Source organism: Phaseolus vulgaris, chromosome 8 (assembly GCF_000499845.2).
Source record: "Phaseolus vulgaris cultivar G19833 chromosome 8, P. vulgaris v2.0, whole genome shotgun sequence".
NCBI lineage: Eukaryota > Viridiplantae > Streptophyta > Magnoliopsida > Fabales > Fabaceae > Phaseolus > Phaseolus vulgaris.
In genome coordinates this window covers 30,102,309-30,121,498 of record NC_023752.2, presented here as the reverse complement: position 1 = coordinate 30,121,498, position 19,190 = coordinate 30,102,309, and the positions used below count along the sequence as shown (strand labels likewise).

Below are 19,190 nucleotides of genomic sequence, written 5' to 3'. Positions count from 1 at the left end.
GCCCAAAGAGAAGCATCGCCCGAGGGAGAGAGGCGTCGCCGGAGAGGCTTCGGGCCTCGACTGTCCAGAACAGTAGTAAGGAGAAGAGAAAGGCGGCTTCAAGGCCGCAAGTCTAGCACCAGAAGGGGATGCCCTAAGTCATGAAGTATCCATGCCACTGCTGGGAGACCCTGGAACAGATACGACCCGTGAGAGGGCCACAACCAGGGGAGAACCACGTGCATGGTACGAGAGAAGGGTAGATATACCCCAGGGCAAGTAACCAGTGATTGAGGCACATGAGTTGGCACCCAGAACATCAACCCACGAGCCAGAGGGCCCACACGATAGAATAACCCTAAGTTGGGTGACGGCGCTGTGGGACCCTCCACATTGAATAAATGATCAAGTCAAAGGGACGCGTGGCAAGGCACACGTGCTCATTAAAGGTTTTGGTGAAATTTTGCCAAGGTACGCGTTAATTCAGTTAAGATTCGAATGTTCCAAGGAATGTTTTTATACGCTTTCAATGCGCTTTAACGCGCTTTAAAGATTAGAGGTGTATAAAAAGGGACCTTGGGGCATTTGAAAAGGGACCGAGTTTTTAACCTAGATTAACACAGTTACACAGAGGAGAAAAACCCTAGTTGTCTTTGCGGCGCACTCACTGTGGGCACAAGGCAATTAGGGCAACACCATTCTAGCTCTCAGATTTTAGTGACTTAGCACAGTTTCTTCGACCACCTCCCAAGGGTGTGTCACTTTGATGTTTCTCGCTAGCTGACTTGATCGTCGGAGTGCAAACGACCGCGAGGGCGCCCCTTTGGGCACTTCTTTCAGGTATTCACAGACGGAGCAAGACGAAGGTGCCCTAGCTCGCGAGGACAGGCCACGCACAAAGACGATCCCGGTCAGCCGGACGGAACACCAATATTAAAGTTGGATGCATCCAGGTCAATAACCGCTCATTTAACATAAACAAGTGTTAAAGCCTTGATTATTTTTTTGAAATTTGTATTTTCCATAAAAATTGTAAAATTATTTTCCTGTATTGTTGTTATATTTGATTGAGCTTGTTATTTTGTATATTGAAAAAGGTTTTAAATTTTTCAATTAGTTGTTTCTAGTTTAATAGGTTTAAATTTTTTTAATAATATTTCTTTATTACTGTACCGACTAGTCCTCGGGCGTCGTTGACCACGGGTAATATTGGTGCCACAGAATGAGGGTCCCACGAGTGGTGTGGGCCAGTATCCCGCGAGGCATGGCGCCAAGGAACCAAAAAGTGGTCAGTCATCGGTCACCAGGACGTACCGACGTGCCACTAGACAGTGTGGAGAGGTCGGACGTCAGGACCCGAACAGCACAGCTGGGCCACGAGAGGTGGATCCCAGACCACACACCAGTTATCAGTAAGGGAGAAGTCTAGGTCATGAGAGTCCATGCATGTAGAGTGGATGACGCGTTTAGGCGTAACACAAGTATAGAGCCACTAGAAAGATATGACCTTTGAGGGTCGCATTCCAGGGATGAGCTGCATGCATGGCACGTGAACAGCTAGGGCACTCCCAAAGGCGGGTGATCCCAGAGATCAAGTGCACGAGGAGGCACCCAGGTGGTCACCCGTCAGAGGTTGCACTCCAGTTAGGGAACCCATGCGCTAGGTTATCCTAAGAGTAGGGTAACAACAGTGTTGGGTCCACCCCATCAGAAAGCCCATTTTGGGTAAAGAGGAAAGTCTGGTTTCAGTCTATAAAAAAGAAAGCAACAAACATAGCAAGGTACGCTATTCACTTGCGTCGCTTAACACACACACAGTGACAGTTATACAATTTTGGTTTTTTCTAGCCCTAAGACTGACTTGAGCGTCGGAGTGCAAACGGCCTCTAGGGCGCCCTTTGTCTTTGTGTTTTCAGGCATTCATCACAGGGAAGGCGCGTGCAAACGCAGAGATTCTGGACGTGAGAGTGACGTAGGCGCACGAAGGCGTTTCAGGTCAACTGGTAGGAACAATTACAAAATTAATTAGTTAATCTGCAAAATAATTTGTTGAAATTAATTTTGGTAAATGGATTTTTTATTAAACAAATTTAAATCTTTCTAATTGTGTATCTTGCTTAAAATTTAATCTGTTATTTTCCAAAATAATTTGTTAAAAATTGGTCATTGAATTTGAATTAAAAAAGTTGTTGTGAAAATATTTTAAGTTAATTCACTCCCTCTTGAACTTATTTTCCTCCTATTTCAAGACAATATAATTTATAATTTAAATCTTGGGTATCCCTGAAAAAATATCCTTGAATATATGTTGAGTATATAAACTTTCTATTCTAAGTTATTTCACAGTTAATTTTGTGTTCAAAAACTTTCCAAGTTAACATTGATTAAGAACATTGAAACGCAATTAATTTTAACATGGATATTAATCTATTAATCATATTTTGAAAAATCTTTTGATATGGAAATAATTCATGCTCTATTTTTTGAAATCTGTACAGTAGAATATTGTTCATACAAAAACTTTCCAATACAATCTTAAATGTAATTATATTTGCACAACTGCATTTGAAAACATTTAAAACCAATATGGAAAACGTTTTCATTCACAAAATATTTAAGCACAATGTATTTGAGATTTTTCAAGTTCTTTATGTTACGTTCTCAAATATGAAAATTTTCTAAAATCATATTTGAAGATAATGTTTTCTATGATTTAGAAATGTCAAATAAGATGTGGAAACATAAATGCAGTTTCATAAAACATTCCAATAATGTAAATATTTAAGTATTGACACTTCCCTAACGTAGTGGTTTGTTTGATGAGTTGAAAATGCTTGTATCATCTGAATGTGCAATCTTCAGGTTCGTCTGATGACTTGTAAACAAGTGTTTCGATATCATCTGCCTTGTGTTATCAAAGGAGTTAATCTAACGTGATCTTCAAATAAGTTTGTGAGTACTAGGATTGTCTAATAAGATCTTCTATACTGCTTCGTCTGATCCACTCCATTGGTATCGTTTGACATATTTCCTCAATATCGTTTGATGCATTTTTTGATACCGTTTGATGCGGCTTTTCTTTAGATGTTATATTTTTAAGCTCTTAGTCATTTTCTCATATGTTAAGACCATGACAAAATCGTTTGATGGTCTTCTATTGTGAGCATAATAGTCTTTTCTATTGTATCGTTTGATGCGTTTAAAGACAGTTAGTCTTGATTATCTTCTCTAATGAGAGAGCTTTGTTTTACCACAATACATCTTATAGTGTTTGTTAGCATTAAAACACATAGACACTCATATCATGAGATTGCCTGATGGGTATTAGATTGTCTATTGACTTAATAAAGTACTCTTCATCAATCTCTTCCTTATCTATGTGTTCTCTTGTATGCTTTTGTATTTTGTTATCCGGCTGCGTAGCTTGTCCATGTTTCCTAATGGGTTGGAAAAGAGACTATCAAGGAACAAACCTAGTCAGAGTCTGATTAGGATCACATGTAGTGACACTACCTAGTGGAGGTTGGGAATATTTAGAGATGTTTTTGCAAAGGGAGCCATATATTGTCAAAGTGGTTCAGCCTCTCCTTGTGTGACACCATTGAAGGCAATCGAGTTTTCCACCATTGGTTTATTGTCCATAAATCGAGTTGAGAATCTTGCACAGAATGTCCGAAAATAGTCTATCAAATTTCTCAACAAGGAGTAATACCATTGCAAAGTTGGTCCTTTGGGGGTAGTTTCGAAATTTTTAAATGCACTGACAGGCCATTGGAGGATAATTTTTCTATAGTCATGTATGCCTTTAAATGTAAACCTATGTTAGAGGAACAATCATACTTCTATCTATGGGGAAGCATGACGTTCATGATTTCCAAGGTGAAAAGATTGAAACCATTAAGACTTTTTTCAATCAAAATCATGCAACGGGATCTTGGAACAACTTTGAAAGGTTATTGCTGCTCATATTGTGTTTCCTCGTTTATGACAAGGAGCCATCACCATGATTGAGAGTTTAAATCTCGATGTTGTTCCTTTGTGTATAGCTGTTGGTGTGATGTTGGAGTGTTCGTGCCTTGATTATTTTCTTCCAAGATCAGACTTTATTTATTTGTTTCCCTACACCCTTGATATGATTTTATCATTGGAGAATCCTAACGGGGTTGAGACTTAGCAACCCTCTTTACGCATTGTATCTTCGTGAGTTGTCCTTGGTCTTATGTATCTCTTAGTCCCAAGCAAGTATATCAATTTGATTGTGCAAAACTTGTAACTATGATTAATGAGCTTGTAACTCTGTTTGACGTTGTTCTTCCATGAACTCCAAGTTTATATCAAACTTAGCCTATGGTCACTCCTGCAATTGCTTTTGGATTCACTGATTCACCTCCAACTATCATTATTGTAAGCTAGCTATTGTATGCTAGAAGGTTTCCTCATTCTTTTGGAAAATATTTTCCATGTGTGTTTTGAAGAAGTTATGAGTGAGGGTTTTATCTCAAGATTGGATAAATATGAGATTGTTGGATTAAAAGAGCTGAGTTCAAGAGGGTGCGATGAATTGAACTATCTCAAATTTTCTAAAAACTAGAATGAAACCTTTATTAGATGAATTAATTTCCATATTTGAGTTGTTGGTAAAGATTTTACAAAATATAAGAATAAGAACAATTTTCATGATTGATAGAAAGAAGAGGACAAAAAGAGAGGGACATACTCAATTTTATATTGGTTCACCATCTAAAAGATACATCCAATAACTAGAACAATAAAAATAGTTTTACAAACACATAAAAAATACAATGAAAGTAAAACTACATAAGAAATCAAATCTTAAACCCTACAAGATTGGTTCTCTTACCTATTAACACCATATTACTACACTGAATATGGAAAACCTATCTAGAAATAGCCACAAAACACAAAAACAGATACGGAAAAGTAAAATAATGTCACTAGGAACAGATTAAGCACAACAGGAAAAGATTTAACCAGGTGAAGAATAATGTTTCTCTTCAGAACATGGTTTTATCTTGTAATCACAAATGGTTTTGATCTTGTAATCACAAAAAGAAAGCTCGAAGAAATGTTTTTTAGGTTCAATATAATTATCTCAATAATAAAAACGTTTTCTGAAACTCAGGAGTTTTTAATTTCTTGTAAAATGAAGAATAAAAAGAGAGTTATATAAGTTTTAAATTACATCTTAATTTATTAATTTTATTTACTCATGAAATTAATCGATTAATTCACTATTATAACGTATTAAAACAGAAAAGTTAAAAGCTTCACCAGAGTTTAAAATAATCTCGTTTTAACATATTAAAGTAGAAATATCATAACTACTCATGGTTCTAAATGATTCTAATCGATTAAAACGATAATCTAATATATTAACATGCATTCTACGGTCATTTCAAATTTAGGTAAAAACATTAAAGAACATATTTCTTGCCCTAAACTCTCTTTTATTTTTTGGATTAATGTAAAAAGATGGTCTAAATTAAGCTGTCCAATCTGTAAGAAATGAATTATGCATGGTATTTGTAGAGAGAATCTTAATTCGAAGCCAACCAGTAAGTCTACTAAATTAAAATCCATCTTACCCATTGAATTTAGTTACCTTTTTCTATAATGATTACATTCGCACCTCTTTTCCTAAGTTTTTAGCCATGTCACCTTGGTTAGACTAGTTTTCCCCAATCATTGCTCTTGCATAATGACGTGCCTTCCATTAAAATTTGTCTCTTGCACACAAGACACTTTTTTCTACGCGATGTAAAGAGTGACACGTACTTGCATGTTAACCTTGTAAAAAGAATGTTCACTTCTCATTCTTCTAAACATGCATTTTCTTTTGTAGATCAATCCTTCAAATCTTCGTATGCTACACTTTTAATGTTTCTTACCCTCGTATTAATTAGGTCTATAGCCTTATGAAGGATTAGGACATGGTTTGGACCTCATCTTTTCTCAAGTGCTTACTAATCTTTGAGTTCATTATTCCCACCAAATACTAACTTTTTTCACTCCTTATTTTGTTTGTTACCTTTTTCCTTCTCAAAAATACACTTGATGGAAACACATTCAAGTTGTACAATGTATACCACAGAAACATGTTTTCATTGAGTATTGAGAAAAATTAAAGAAGATAAAAGGAAAATTTGCTAACTTTTTAGGGGAAGAACCCCTGCTAGCAATTCATAAAAAAAAATTCTGACCTCCACATGCCAATCTACTCCATGTAAAATTTTGTTGGTTCTCCTATGGATATTCAATGTTTTAAAGGTTTTCCTATGGATTCCATTGAAGTCAACTTCATCATATGCAAAGCCATACAAAGACAAACAAGGTGTCTACATTGCTTTTCTGGACTATTTTCTCCTTGGCATGGTCCATGCACTATGACAGAAGGCCCTGCTTTCCCGTTGGTTCGTAGTTTATTGAAAGGTTAAACCAACAAGGTTGAACTTGTCCACTTCAACCACGACACGTATGTGCTTCACCACCATTATGCACCAACATGCATCATGTTTTTGTTTCCGTCTGAGGATGGCACAAATCCGGACCTCATTGCCACGTGCATCACTACGTAAGATCCTGAAGATCATATTCAACAAAAGTCCCTAAATTTGTATAAAGTTAGTAATTTTGCTTGGCTATTATTAGCTTCTTCTACTAAGTGTAATTAATCCTTGAGGCGCCTAGAAAGATTGCATATATGGTGGTGAATAAAATGGTGTAAGGCTTCCCATTGTGGAACTGAAGAGTACATTTAGTAATTTGTAGGATGCTTTAGCAATTGTGGAGTAGATTTACAATTGTATGTTTCATATTGATTAAGGAAAGCGAAACCGTCAATCAGATTTGGAGGTGTGTATAGTAGTAATAGGCGAAATGTGGAAACAAATGAACAAGAAGATCTTTAAAAGCGAATGCATAGACCACATAGAAATCTTCATGATGGAGCGGTTGAAAGTTTGGTCATGGGTCATATCAAAGATATGCATAACATGTTTTTCTTACTCTGATTGGTGTCTTAAACCATTGATGTGTATGAGATATATTAAAAACAAAAGTAGTTAAAAGTGCGAGGACAAAAACTTTTGGACGAGTTCAAAAGAAATGAGGTAAGCTAGGAAAGAGCAGGTTTGCTCATAATTAGATGTTTTTTTAGTAAGGTGTATGTTCTCTTATATAAGGGTTGAAATATCCCTTAAATATATTCCATTTATATATTCTTTTCTTGTTGATATAAAAAATATTTCAACCTTAGTTTTACTATCATTGTTAATTTAAATTCAATTGCATTGGTTTCAACCTATCACCTTACCAAACTAATTGAGCAGTTTTCTAATACTGAGTCACTACACTTGAATAAGATTAGTTATGAAACATTGATATGAATATCATGAAATAGTTACTTTCCAAAATTTAAGATACTGAAAAGTTATGGATGAACTCACTTTGTATATATATGTGATCATTACAAATAAAAACACACAGAGTATTGCTACGTACAGCAATTGCAATTCCAACGTGAAAAACAATTTGAAACCTTACTTGGTCCATAAGAAACTTAAGCTACTAAGCCATTCATTGACATATAGATTAATCAGCATGCCGAGTCAGTAATTCCATTCCTTTTGGATTGTCCCTTGCACATAACCACCATTCTCGTCCTCGTGATGGAAGTAGCTAGAGACAAATAATATAGAGCCAAAATGCTAACACCCTTCTTCTATCAGGTGTAAATAATAGGAGGGATCTTGTCCTTGTGTCTTCCAATGACATGGCAATCTCAGCATATTCTACTTCTAGGTGACAAGACACCATTTGAGGTTTTATAACTGTAGCTGGCATAACATTTCACCAAACATGTACATGGAAATTTTATTATTGTCTTGCATACATCTTCATTCTGCACCGATTCACACTTTGCTGATGAGTAGAACTTACGTGGCTATGGTTTCCATATTTCAGATGCTGATAAGGATCCCTTATCCAATTCTATCACCTAATTCACTGTTCTTTTCCTTCTCTCAGTTAGCATTCACATTGTTTACCCAGAGCATCCGAATTTGCACTTAAACTTCCTAGTAAAAAATTAATCCATTTTGCTTTTTTTCTTAAAGAGTAAATTTGTCTTATGTTGTGTTTTCTTTAGTTTATCTAGTCAGTGAAATAAAAATGTATGATCATTGTAGTCTTATGTTTTATTTTCCTTTTTTAGAATACACCAAACATGTAACAAAAATTCATTTATTACATTCCATCCTATTCTACATACTTAACAATTGTACCTAAGTTCTTCAAATTACCTGCTATATAGTCAAATGCTGACACTGAGAAATATTGATTATTACCATAATGAGAAAGGAAAAGCCGTAGCAATTTTATTTGCACAATTTGTTTAAGCATATCTGCAATGACTAAAAGGCGTGTGCATCTATATCTGGAATGTGCAGTGAAATGATTAGATTGAATACACTGATTATGAAGATTGTCAAAGTACCTGTGATTCTGTATAACTAACTGCTAAGATGAAGCCAAGCACATGACAACATATTACGTGTGCAGGGGCTAGCTTGCTTTACGCAGTATATGGGACCTCCCTGCGTATATGCATGTTCATCTCTTTTCAAATTTAGTTTTGCCACTTTGTGAAATTGAATTGAGTTCAAACAAATTACCCATGTGAGTTCTTGGTCGCTTATGCTTAATATTTGGGACCACTTTCATGTGCCAACTTGCAGCGATGCCTCACTCCCTTTTCTATCTTTAGAATCTGAAATTGGCTACACATACGGTTTTCTAATTGTCACTTGTGGTCAACAAATTTTGGCTTCAATGCTTCTTAACATACCAAATACTAAACTATATATGTTTGTTCTTGTTCTTGTTACATAGGCATTTCCTTGAGCATTTTAAGTGCTTTACAAATGCTAGCTGTGAGAAGATTACACAGGAAACTAAATGGCATGCCATAAATAAGCTAGGAAACATGGTTCTCCCATAACAAATACTTAACCATGCTAGTGCTTGTTACATGTCATGTCCATGAACATTTTAATTTTGAGTAGTTACATGTCAGAATCAGAAAACATTTAGTTTTTTTTATCAGTTACAATTATTTACTTTTCCGTGGATGTTTGGTTTCTCGTTGAATTTCTCGTAATCATGTTAAAGTAATCCAGAACTGATTTTGAATTGAAACAATGTAGGTACCTTTTTGCATTAGATAAAATGTTTTACCTTAAGTTTTAGTTTCACTTTAAAAATTTGATTTGAACCAAAATTGATTTTGAGTTGAAAAAAATTGGGTAGCTTGAGGTTGATAAAAAGTCTTACACCAAGTTTTACTGTTAACTTGCTTCTAAAGTAAAAATATTTAAACACAAATCACATATTTAGTTTCGGATTAAAGATTGTAGGTAGAAAACTAATTTTGAATTGAAACAATTTTAGGTAACTTTTTTTTGTCCTGATTTACCAAATTTCACTTTTAACCTGCTTTTGTTTTTAAAATACAAATATTAAAGATAAACCAAATCATCCCGAAATTAATTTTAACAAAAATAATTATATTAACACTTGTCCAAACACACAACATAGATTGTAACATGATTCTCAATTAGGTGGACTGCACCGAACACTTAAAAGTTTTTCTCCTTTCCCTCCAAAACACAAATTCTGGGGGCAAGAAAGGATGTGCACGCGTGAAATTAAATGTGATTCATTAAATGCACAATAAGGCAATTGAGACACGTCAACGATTCTAATACTGGTACGATGACTTTGGCTGAAAAATCAATTAAACAGTAGTTGGAACAAAAATGGCAGGTTAATATAGAGAATCACTCACAAGCCATAACTCAGGGAATAGTAAAAATAGCAGAGTGAAAGCAAATAAGCTTCTCATTAGTAATTGAATGACAAGATAGCAAATGCAAAATTTTTGCACCTTTCAGCACAGGCACTCACAAGTCTTAGCATTGGAAGGAGGATTGTGGAAGTAATAAGGAAAGTTCTCTTAGCAATGACTTACAGGAGAAAAACTCATGTCCACTACAAGTAACATCGTGTTCATTATTGACCATCATATATATCATCTATGGCAAACACATCTGTAGTGGTATGGGCTATTAATTGGGTCATTTCCCTCTACAGGCACTTGCTCAGCTCTGCATTTATACTTACAACCTCTACACTCATTATACGTACAAGTTGGTGCTGTGGATCCAATCATCAGTCTCCTTGAATTCCTCATTTTCCATGCCCCATTGCCATCCTAAGATTCCTCATATTCAATGCATAAATTTAGGTGCAAATGGGAAATCAACAAGAAATTCAAAATGGTAATCCATGTTTGCCTCACCTCCAAACTTGGCTCTCTTTGGGGTAGAGAGGATTGAGATAACAATTCTTCTGTTTTAATTCCTGCATCAAAAGTGACAAATTTAGGATACACAAAAGGTACATTCTCTAGAAACTAGTGGCAATAAAGTTCATCGACATAAACAAACTGAGCCACCCTGGATTGCTTAGTACTCTTCGAAGTTGAATACAAAACACAAAAGAATGGTAGCCTAGCCAGCACCTAGCAACTGAAGAAAACTATTGGTAGAAGATGCTCCACAATGAAATAGAATCGAAGTGGGGAATTTTAAGTATAATTAGAAGAAGCAGAATAAAACTATAGAGAATATAGTAGAAAGCATGGTGGAAAGTAAAAACCAGTTATGACACTGATAAGGAATGAAAAACTGATGTAGAAGAGAGTGACATGACTATGACCTTGCGTAAATTTAGCTGCAAGAATTAAGGTGAGGAGTAGCAAGAGTACTTGAGGTAGTTTGGTATCTCCCATTGTGGAGTTTTGGTGTTGTAATAAGTATGAAGGGGATATGAGTGGTGATGGTGAATATATATGAAGGGATAAATGAATATGAGTTTGTGTAAAGATAAAGATGGAGGGGAAGGAGAGAGATAACGGTGTTTGTGGTGAATTAATGACCATAAGAGATAGACTGCCAAATTGTGCAGTGAGACAGAGGAGCATGATCAAGAGGTACAGAATGCTACCCACAGTGGCTAACTCATGGTGGAATTCTAGACCCAACCAGAATTACAAGAGTGCCCATATCCTAGTTAACCTGGCCATAGTGAAGATAGTGATTGGTTTGACCTTATGCCGAGGCAAAACTGGTGTTTCCATGCAAAGAATCATTTGGAATGGCCATAGCAATGTAAAAACATGTCAACTACCCAACGTGCATCCAGGGTTCTCTCTTTTGGATGCGCCTTCAGATTCCAATAAAAAGATCTTCAATAAATGTACAAAATCATATGGACGACAATTCTTTCAAACTTCAGAGTCTCATTTAATGTGGTCGATACGGGTGTGTAGTGTAACTTGATGTTGTCATGTTTTAAACATTAAAAATCAATGCTCAATTCTCAATAAACCAACACTCATTAAGTTTCTTCAAATGCTACTATTTTCTTAGGAAATGATGGTTCTGAATTTTTTTCTTCTTACATCTTAATTTTGTGTACTGATTATCAGAAATTTGAACAATCTTCTAAGTTTTACTATTTACAGTAAAGAGGTATAAAGAAGAGGCCTGTACAATTTGGAGACTCATAGCTTCAACTGAAATTACAGCCTAAAATGATATCTTGCACCTATAGGTTTTACAGGACAAAAGTATCAACTCACTCTCAATCTCGTTTCACTGTAGACTACAGCTTCTTTTTCTAGGATCTTCATAGAAATTTATGTCAAGAGAAGGTTGAAAATCATTATCAGTCCACACATTTTCTTGAGGACAGTTATCCACGTGCTTCTTAACACCTTAGATTAAAATGCTTAACATTGCGGTGTTGGCTTGTTCTGAATTTTGGATGACCAAGAAACCAATGAATCTAAAGTCAAAACAAGATTTTTTTTTTTTTCCCTGTGTATTTAGATTTGTGTGAGGATTTAAAGAAGTAAATGTATTAAGATTTGAAAGGAAAGTGTGAATAAAGGGAGTATTTTTGAATTCGGGTATCGTAGAATTTGTAAGAAAAATTATTGAAGTTTGTGAGTGATGGGACGGTCAGAGTGTTTTGGTTTTTTTTTTAAATGTGTAAAATATAAGTTTAAAATTTACCATTATCTTTTAAAAAATAGAATAATCAATTATTAAGTATATTTGTGAAGATTTTGATGAATTAAAATTATGTAAATTATTTATAATATTATTGAATAATTAATTTTGAAAAAGAAAAACGAGTTACTTCACGAAAAATAATTTACATCTAAAATTATGAATATATCTAAAATTTGTAAAAGAAATAAATAATTTAAATATTTATAAATTTAAAAATTATAATTAAAAAATAATTTTATATTAAATGTATATAATATTATTATATTTATAATAATTATTATTATTATATAATTTATTTATTATTATATTACAAAAATTACCTAAACATTCGTCAATCAATATCAATTTGGCGCCATCAATATTCGTGAGTAACTCTCCACAATAGGTATTTTAGTAATAACAATATTAATTAAGGTAATAATGATAGTATTAATAATAATATTAATATTAATAAGGTTAATAATATTAATGTTAATAATAAAAAATAATTATGATAATAATAATAATTTCATTAATTTTAATAAAAGAATTATAAAAATAATAGTAATAATTTTATTTTATATTATAATAAAATAAAATATTAATTTAATTTTTTATGTAATAAAAATATTAATTATCATAATAATAATAATATTAAAATAATTATAATAAAAATAAAATAAAAATATTAATTATCATCATAATAATAATAATATTAAAATAATTATAATAACAATATTAATAATTTTCTAGTATTAAAAATTTATGATAATAGTAATACTGATAATTTTATTTTATATTAATATATATATATAAATGGAAATATTAATTTAATAATTTGAAATAATAATAATAATAATAATAATAATTATGATCATAATAAATGAAAAAAATAATTATGATGATAAATATAATAGTAATATTAATATTTTTATTATTAATAATAATCTATACCTCTATACCTATATATAAAGGGATTCCCTCTTTAACTGCTCTCAAATTTCTTCCTATTTTATCCTAAATTAATATTTAGTTTTGTTTTATTTCATTATTTTGGGTATTACGTCATTTCCTTCTTTTTAAAAATATTTAAAATAAATGGAGGAGCGGTTTTGAATTAAAAGAGATGGTTTATTTTTGGAAATGAATTGCTAAGAAGGGGAGTGTCTGTTAAAATTATGAGAGAGAAATAAATTTAAAAAATATTTGAAATAAATCGAGCAACTGTTTTGAATTGAAAGAGTAGTTGAAAAGGACCAGTTACATCCACTTCGGAAGGAGTAGTTTTCACTGGTTACATCCACTTCATTTTTTCTTTTATATTTTGACTCCAAAGAAAAAAATGCTCATAAATTTTGACACATCTTGAACCCTCTTCCTTCACGCTCCGTGTTCTTCTCCTACTCTCACCCGTCTACGTCCACTACATCCATTCCGCCTTTTCATCGGCCTCCACTCTTTCTCAATGCTCTCGCGCGGGAGTATAAAAGAAGCACAAAAGAAGTCTATATAATTTTGATTATTTAATTGTTGGAAGAGCAAGTGGAGATGGAAGAAATAGAAAATGGAGAAGCTAATCTAGGTGAAGGAGAATCAACTCTTCTTCCCAATCTTTTGCGACCCCTTTCACTAATCTCAACCAGGTTGATTCTGATCTCACTGGCTTGAACCCTCCAGGAGCAGGTTTCACTTTTATTCTTCTTTTACTCATTCTACTATATTCCTTCATCTTCACTCCCTTTAATTGGGGAAAAATGATTATTAACGTAACACTGATTTGTTTGTTTGCTTATTCATGTGTTTTGTTTGAGTTTTAGCAGGAATTTTTTTTTTTCGGTGTACGCAACATTTCGATATTTAGCCATTTTTTGGATGAGTTTAGAGAGAATGTCTCCATTAAAACTGTAATCACTTTTGTTGTCATATTAAATCATCATTATTATCTTATTTTATATTTAGTATTAGATCAATCATGGGGTTTCACTTATTCATATATTTGTTTTTTTAATAATGTTTGCATAAGTGTTTTTTCTTTTATAGTAAGGTAATTGTATATCTGGAAAATTATATTTGATTGTAATTCACCATTAATTAGTATCTTTTGTCTTCCAGGTGTTAGGCATGATGGTTGATATTTCTATATATTCGATGTACAATTTGGAAACAAAGCCTCACAAGGAAACTTCCTGCTTCTAAAACACTGGCTACTAATGATGAAGCATCTGAAGAACCGGTGATTGACCATTCTAACAATGTTGAGAAAAAAAATTCTAACAATGTTGAGACCCTCACAAAGTAGTGTTAACAATTAGGCACCACCAACCACTGTTGATTAATGTATTTTCATATTCGTGGAATGTTTGGAAATAAAAGTATTTCACAATAATAGTATTCTTTTCTTTTAATTCTCATGATTTTGAATCTCATACTTTTTTGTTAATATTGGAAAAAAGTTGAATTCCCATGTTATTCTAAAGTTTGCAAAAAATATTGTTGGTTAACTCTGTCTCATCGGATTTTATATTTTATTTTATTTTATTTTATTTTATTTTATTCTCGACTACAATTTTCAGTTTTTGTTTATATTAATTTTATAACAATAAAATATAAAGAGATTATATCTCCTTTAGTTATGTAAAGACTAATATTTATTTAATTATTAAAGAGTTTATGATAGAAAAATGTGAAAAAAATTGAATGATAACAATTGTCACATATATAATAATTTAAAGAAATATTATATAACTAATCCTAATTAATTTATTTTACATTCAATTATTTTTAATTTTTAAAAGATTATTGTGGTATAAACATTCAAAATCTTAACAATGGAAGATGAAAAATATATAAGAAAAAAAAAATCCTAAAATTAGCTAATAGTTTTACAATTTTAATATATATTTTTTAAAAAATTATTATAAAATTAAGCACTTTTAATTTATAACAATTTATTATTTAATTTTAATATATTTTAATTTTAGTGTTATTTATATTTTAACAGATTGCCAGTTGAAATTAATATAGAAATATAGTTTATCTTATTATTAACTAACTTCGTTTTTTTACTGTAATTTTATTAAAAAATAGTATTAAAATATTATATAACCTTATTTACAAAATAAATTATTTATTTATTTTAAAATAATGAAAAATTATTTGATTATTTATTTTAAATTAAATAAATAAATTAAATTTTATTTACATAAAGATTTTTTTTATAAATATGATACTATTTAAATAAAATTTTGTTTTTTTTAAACAAATAATTGTAAATACAATTTTTTTTATTAAAATTTCAAGTAAATCCAATCTGCTTAAGGAATGTTTCGCATATCTTTTCATATCTTTATTATATTAAAAAATATATAACTTATGTTATTTTTAAAATTTAATTGTTTTATGTTTTCGTATTTTTATTATATTAAAGTACATATAATTTTAATAATAATGTTCTCACATTTTTATTATATTAAAGTATATGTAACTTTAATATATGTTATTTATACTTCTATACCTATCTATACCTATATATAAAGGGATTCCTCACTTAACTGATATTTTATTTTATTTCAATTTTATTTTTATATTTTTATTTTATTTTATTATTTTACAAATATATGACTGAGAATATTGTCGTGAGTAGTTTTAATTTTATATCTTAAAGTGAGACTAACATAATAGATAAAACTATTTTTAAATTCAAAATTAAACATTGCAAAGTGAGATTTCCTCAGGAGCATTGCACAATTGCATCTTTTCTCCGTTCATCTTCATTTTTATCCCCATCAAACGTCTTTTTCGTTTTCAGAAGTTATGTTATCATTCTAAAACCACGAAATCAACCAGTAAGTATTGTTTTTCAATTATAAAATAGAAGATGGATATGCAATGTGTGAATTTACTCTCTTTTTTTTAAAATTTATTTATGCATATGGGTGCAATGTCCATTCTTGAATTTTCCAAAGATTGAAAATACAAGGAGAGGATATGAGAAGAATACAGGATATGAGAAGAATACAGGCGTTGCAGTTGAATGGAGATATCAACACAAAGCATTTACACATTATATTTATTAATATATGTATATTGCATATATATATATATATGTGTGTGTGTCTATGTGTATTTTGCAATTTATTCATAATTGACATTCTTTAGTAGGAATAAAATTTGTAAAAAATCAAACACTCGCATTGATTAAGCCAATTGACACCAAAGTATAATGATTTTACATAATGATGATGATAATGATATTTTTTATTCATAATATACTATAAATTTATATTGTTAATATAAGTGTGTAAATAATAACATTATTTATTTGAATTTTTAATATTACACATAGATAATAGTAATACTGATAATTTTATTTTATATTAATATATATATATATATATTAAAATAAAAATATAATTTAATAATTTGATGAAATAATAAAACTAACAAAAATTATTATTATTATTATAATAATCACATTAATAATAATTACGATGATAATAATAATAATAATATTAAAAATAATTATGATAATAACTATTTTAATAATATTAGTAATTTTCTTATTGTTAACAATAATTTATAAGAATAGCAATACTAATAATTTTATTTTATATTAATATATATAAAATGAAAATAGTTAAGACGGATTTAGAATATTGTTTGTGAAATTTACTGAACTCGTGAAACTTACCTATGACATTTGTAAAAACTTTTTTTTTACAAATGATATTAATTAAAGTAATAAAAATATTAATAATAATATGACTAATCATAATAATATTAATAATAATAATAAATTATCACAATAATAATAATCATAATAATTTTCTAAATTTTAATAAAAAAATTTGATAACAATAATACTAATAATTTTCTAAATTTTAATAAAAAAATTTGATAACAATAATACTAATAATTTTATTTTATATTGATATATAATAAAATAAAAATATTAATTTAATTATTTCATGTAATAATAATAACAATAATAGTTATAATAATAATAGTAAAATAATTATAATAAAAATATTGATAATTTTTTTATTATTAATAATTTGTGATAATACTAATACTAATACTAATAATTTTATTTTATATTAATACATATTAAAATTGAAATATTAATTTAAGGATTTTCAATAATAATAATAATAATAATTATGATAATAATAATAAAAATGAAAATATAATTATGATAATAAATATAATAATAATATAAATGATAATATATTTTTAATAATAATTTATGATAATAGTAATACTAATAATTGTAAATACTAGTAAAAAACAGATGTATCATACCTGTATATCGTCATTTAAGTAATACAATTTAAAAAAATTAATTTTAAAAGAATGATTACTTTTTTATAAATATCTATGATATTTGGGAAGAGTAATTGTATAATTTTATTTTTTCAAATAAAATTTACTTTTATTATTAAAAGATTAAAATGTTTAGTTAAAACAAGAATAATTATAAGGACAACTAATTAATTTTATAAAATAAAAGTTGAAAAATGATGTAATTATTTTTAGTTGAGGAATTAGAGAGATATTTTTGAAAACTTATTAGTTGAATTAAATAAAGGATGATTAAAAGCAAAACAGTAACATAAAATGAGCAAACCATGTACTAAGAAAAAAATGTTTAAAATGCCATATTTTGGTAGTCGAAAAGAAGAGCACGCTTAAAAATTCAACAAGCAAAGCAAATGTTCTAAGGACAATTTATAATATATTGAAAAAATATGTAAATAACTTGGGAAAGGACTAAGAAGTAAATTTCTTCTGTTACCCTTAAATCTGTTGCATTGGGTCCATAAGGCAAAGGGCATCCCAACATAAATTCCTTCCAAAATCGTTTTCTTTCTGTACTCCCATTATTACTAACTATATCTCCATACTAAGAGAATAAGGATGAAATACCATTCCTCACTGCACCACACTGCTGCCGTCATCACCGTCACTGTGTCATCGTCGTTGCACCTCCATTGTCCATTACACCGTTCTCCACTGTATTGAGATAAAAAAAAAATTAAAAATTCTTGAAAACTTGCTCTGAAAATCATCATCAGTTATGTTCTAAAAAACTTGTTTCAGAAATTCGGTTATGAAAAGTTGGTCCATCTTAATTTGGAAATTCTAATACAGAAATGATTCTATGAAAATTTTGTTTCAAAATTTTGTTCTCAATATTTCAGAAAGCTTCTTCCCAAATATTTTCATAGGTGTACTGCCCAGATCGCTCAGAGAGCTTGCTGGTCGGAAGTCAGGCTCAATTAGCTCGGCTCGACTTCTAAGACAAGTTGATGGTCTAGGGGTTGGGTTCAAGACATGGATTAACTCCTTTCTATATACACTTAACACAACCCTTTTGCACAAGGCCTAGGCGGGCAATAAAGGGTAGTAGTGGACCTAGGGGTGTGATTAGTGCGTATGAGTTTAGCTCAAGCAAGACGCTTTCTCCAAACTTAAGCCCATGTGTGCTTGGGCACGAGGGGGTAGGTTGCATGTGTGGTATGTAGCGCCTCGTTGAAGGTGTCTATGTGAAACATTGAACCCTGATGCTGATACATGAGTTGCTACTCTGATGGTTATTCTGTTAAGATTTAATGCACTCCAAAAAAGAGAGATTATTTCAGTTGCAACGCTAAGAGAATGTGCCCTAAAACAAAATATCTCTAATTACGCAGGCTTTTGTTGAGAGAGACTCTCGGGATGGAAAGCTACCATAAGAGGTAGGCTATAAAAGGGACTTGAGCTCCCAGGTAAAGGTACGTTGTTTCTAAGACGGAAACTTGTTACTTCTTGATTCTTATAAGTCCTGTATTGACTTGATCGTTGGAGTGCAATCAACAGGTAGGGTCCCCTCTATTTCAACGGAGCTACATTCCAAAGCAGCAAGAGATAAGACAGACTCATGAACAAACAGACGGAGCTAGAACTTGTCATCAGAGTCAACCGGGGAGCAAGTCAACTTGCAAAAACAATAGGTAATTTCAAATGTCACTTTTACATTTAAAAAATTATGTGAGTGCAATTATAAATTTGGGAGGTGCAGTAAGTAAAAGCCCT

At 30.9% G+C, this 19,190-nt stretch overlaps 1 pseudogene; it reads right to left on the bottom strand.

Annotated features, from left to right (window-relative positions):
• Positions 1 to 9,879: 9,879 nt before the first annotated feature.
• Positions 9,880 to 11,056, bottom strand: LOC137826841 (uncharacterized; annotated as a pseudogene).
• Positions 11,057 to 19,190: the final 8,134 nt, after the last annotated feature.